This window comes from Sciurus carolinensis, chromosome 2 (assembly GCF_902686445.1).
Source record: "Sciurus carolinensis chromosome 2, mSciCar1.2, whole genome shotgun sequence".
Taxonomy (NCBI): domain Eukaryota; kingdom Metazoa; phylum Chordata; class Mammalia; order Rodentia; family Sciuridae; genus Sciurus; species Sciurus carolinensis.
In genome coordinates, this window is record NC_062214.1 from 145,502,323 (window position 1) to 145,506,600 (window position 4,278).

The 4,278-nt window shown below is 41.9% G+C and overlaps 1 pseudogene; it reads left to right on the forward strand.

Moving 5' to 3' along the window:
- Positions 1-308: 308 nt before the first annotated feature.
- LOC124977788 (stress-70 protein, mitochondrial-like) lies at positions 309-2,297 on the forward strand (annotated as a pseudogene).
- Positions 2,298-4,278: the final 1,981 nt, after the last annotated feature.

Genomic DNA, 4,278 nt, shown 5'->3' on the forward strand with positions numbered 1-4,278 from the left:
CAAGGTGATTCAGGCAGGCAAGGGCCCAGGGGACATTAATTAGCAGCTCTTTGCCTGCAGTCCTTGATAAAGGCAGGTAAATTTGGTAATCAATGTGCTCCGGAGATCCTTGACATTCCGTTCTCCCAGGGACAGTCTCCAACTTCCAGAGGCAGATGGCTTTCATGGCCTTCGTTTCCTCGATTTGACCTGATCCCCTATTTCTACACTAACTGCCTGTCCTTAATTCTGGTTTCACCACCACTGCGCCACGCAGCGCCGCGCTTCTTTGCTTCTCTTCTTCTCCTTACTCTGGAGGTCTAGCCACCATGATAAGTGCCAGCAGAGCTGCGGCAGCTCCTCTTGTGGGTGCCGGGGCTTCCCGAGGCCCCATGACTGCCCGTCACCAGGCTGGCTGGAATGGTCTTAGCCATGAGGCTTTCAGGTTTGTTTCAAGGCGGGATTATGCATTGGAAGCAATCAAGGGTGCAGTTGTTGATATTGATTTGGGTACTACCAACTCCTGTGTGGCAGTTATGGAGGGTAAATAAGCAAAGGTGCTGGAAAACGCTGAAGGTGCCAGAACCCCCCCTTCCGTTGTTGCCTTTACAGCCGATGGTGAAAGACTTGTTGGGATTCCAGATAAGCAACAGGCTGTCACCAACCCAAACAATACATTCTATGCCACTAAGCATCTCATTGGCCGGCGCTATGATGATCCTAAAGTACAGAAAGACATTGAAAACGTTCCCTTCAAAATTGTCCACGACTCCAATGGTGATGCTTGGGTTGCATTTGTGTTGATGAAGATGAAAGAAACTGCAGAAAATTACTTGGGTCACACAGCAAAAAATGCTGTAATCACAGTCCCTGCTTATTTCAATGTCTCATAGAGGCAGGCCACTAAGGATGCTGACCAGATATCTGGACTGAATGTGCTTCAAGTGATTAATGAATCCACAGCTGCTGCTCTGGCCTATGGTTTACACACATCTGAAGACAAAATCATTGCTGTGTATGATTTAGGTGGTGGAACTTTTGATATTTCTATCCTAGAAATACAGAAGGGTGTGCCTGAGGTGAGATCCACCAATGGGGACACTTTCTTAGGTAGTGAAGACTTCGACCAGACCCTGTTACGACACATTGTGAAGGAGTTCAAGAGAGAGAAGGGTTGATTTGACCAAAGACAACATGGCTCTTCAGAGGGTGCAAGAAGCTGCTGCAAAGGCTACATGTGAACTCTCCTCATCTGTGCAGACTGACATCAATTTACCATATCTTACAATGGATGCTTCTGGACCCAAACATTTGAATATGAAGCTGACCCGGGCTCAATTTGAGGGGATTATCGTCACTGATTTAATCAAGAGGACCATTGCTCCATGTCAAAAAGCTATGCAGGATGCAGAAGTCAGCAAGAGCGACAAAGGAGAAGTGATTCTTGTTGGTGGAATGACTAGAATGCCCAAGGTTCAGCAAACTGTGCAAGATTTTTTTGGCCGAGCCCCAAGTAAAGCTGTTAATCCTGATGAAGCTATGGCCATTGGAGCTGCCATTCAGGGAGGTGTATTGGTTGGTGATGTCACAGATGTGCTGTTTTTGGATGTTACTCCTTTGTCTCTGGGCATTGAGACTCTGGGAGTTGTCTTTACCAAACTTATTAATAGGAACATCACTATTCAAACCAAGAAGAGCCAGGTGTTTTCTACTGCTGCTGATGGACAGACTCAAGTGGAAATTAAAATGTGTCAAGGTGAGAGAGATGGCTGGAGACAACAAACATCTTGGACAGTTTACTTTGATTGGAATTCCCCCAGCCCCTCGTGGAGTCCCTCAGATTGAAGTTACATTTGACATTGATGTCAATGGGATCGCACATGTTTCTGCAAAAGATAAGGGCATTGGACATGAGCAGCAGATTGTAACTCAATCTTCTGGTGGACTGAGTAAAGATGATATTGAAAATATGGTTAAAAATGCAGAGAAGTATGCAGAAGGAGACTGACTGGTGAAAAAAGGAACGAGTTGAAGCAGTTAGCATGGCTGAAGGAATCATTCATGACACAGAAACCAAGATGGAAGAATTCAAGGACCAATTGCCTGCTGATGAGTGCAACAAACTAAAAGAAGAGATTTCCAAAATGAGGGAGCTCCTGGATCGAAAAGACAGCGAAACAGGGGAAAACATTAGGCAGGCAGCATCCTCCCTTCAGCAGGCATCACTGATGCTTTTTGAAATGGCATCTGAGAGAGAGGGCTCTGGAAGTTTTGGCACTGGGGAACAAAAGGAAGATCGAAAGGAGGAAAAACAGTAATAGTACTTGGAGCCAAAAAAACCCCACATTCTATCTGAAGCTTAGGAGTGAAGGAAATTCCTGAGAAAAAATGGGCAACCTTCAGTCTTTACTGTGTTTTTGCAGTATTCAATATATAATTTCCTTAATATGTAAATTTAGTGACCATTAACTGATGAACATTTAATGGGTGATAATTCTACACAGTACAAAGTTCACAATGTTCTCTCCCTAGCCTGTTAATTTTCAGCTGCATGCGAAAAGGTTGGGGGTAGGTGATTTACTAATCATTATAAAGACTTCCTGTTGGTTCGTGCTGAAGTGGCAATATTTTCAAGGGGTGAAACTATCTCACACACAATGAAGGAGATGCACCATGACCTGCAATGAGACCATAATGGGGATGAAGATCCTAGTTGGTCAAGAGCACTGCTATAAAACATGGGGTCCTTCCGCTGAGGCCTTGCAATGCAAGACAGCTAGCTGCGCTGTGTTTGTAGAAAGTGGGGCAGAGGAAGCTGGGTCAATGGAAAACTAAGCTATATATGTTAGGTAACTTTTTAAATAAGGTGGTTCTTAAATCCCTAATGTTCCTAAGGCATACTTTTCTAGCTGCCCTCTGGCCCGTTTGGCACCTACATCCTTGATGATTGTTCTTTTTGATCCATTCTGGATTTTAAAAAATAAATAAATGAATATGAAAAACATCTCGGAAAAAAAAAAAAAAAAAAAGAACAAAAAAGGAGACCAGCTCAGTGGTGCATACCTCTTATCCCAGCAACTCTGAAGGCTGAGGCAGGAGGATTGTGGGCCCAAAGCCAGCCTCAGCAACTTACCGAGGCACTACACAACTCAGTGAGACCCCTGTCTCTAAATAAAATATAAGTAAAGGACTGGAGATGTGGCTCAGTGTTTAAGCACCCCTGGGGTCAATCCCTCACCCACCAAAGATTTAAAAAAAGAAGGATATCAAACAACCTAACCTTACATATGAAGGAACTAGAGAAAGTACAAATTAAGCTCAATGTAAGCAGAAAGAAAGAAATATATATTAGAGTGGATATAAATGAAATAGATACTAGAAAAAATATACTATAATGACAAATGTAAGAAATAAGGTTTACTTTGGCAAAGGTAAACAAAATTGACAAACCTTTAACCAGAGTAATGAATGGAAAAAAAAAAAAAGACATTGGAACTGATGCAGCAGAAATACAATGAATAGTAAGAGACAACCATGCACAGTTGTATGCCAACAAATTGTAGAAAAGTATGACTATTCAATGAAAACCCTATCAAAATTCCAAATATGTTTTCATGTTCATACTTGAAATTTGCTTAGACATTAAACATGAAGTGTTTTGTTATGATCGCCCACCGCCCGCAGAGACAATCACAACGTGTACGCTCTTCTTGATCACAGGAACCAAAAGCCGTTTATTCTGCAAGTCTCAGACTTATATCGAGAACATCAGCCTATCAGAGAGTAGACTACCAGGAAAGTCAGCCTATCAAGGAACAGTCTCCAGGCAGATACCAGTATCGCCTCATGTACAACAGCCAACCAGAGTTACTTCCTAAAACTTGTTTATTAGTGCAGCTATTCTGGCAAGCTGCCAGGCGTCATCTTAGAGATCAGGCCACGGTGCAGCTCTGGGGCCCTCAGAGCCCGCCCCTGACATTTTGTAACTGAAAAAAAAAAAAAAAAAATTAAGTGATATGCTAATTAGTTAGATTACCATAATTATTTCACAGTACAAGCATATGTCAGATAATAACAGTACATTTTAAATGTATGCATTTTTATTTGTCAATTATAGCTCAAAAGCTAGAAAAAGATCAATACAAAAATCAATGATCTATAGGAATTGGTGGTATTTTCTATTACATTTTCCTTTTTGGTATCGCTTCACCTGAAATCTTATCCTCCTACAAAAACAACCACTTAGCCATGTTTGAAACTGATATTTACTTTGATATTTTATGAGGCCACTAATTCATT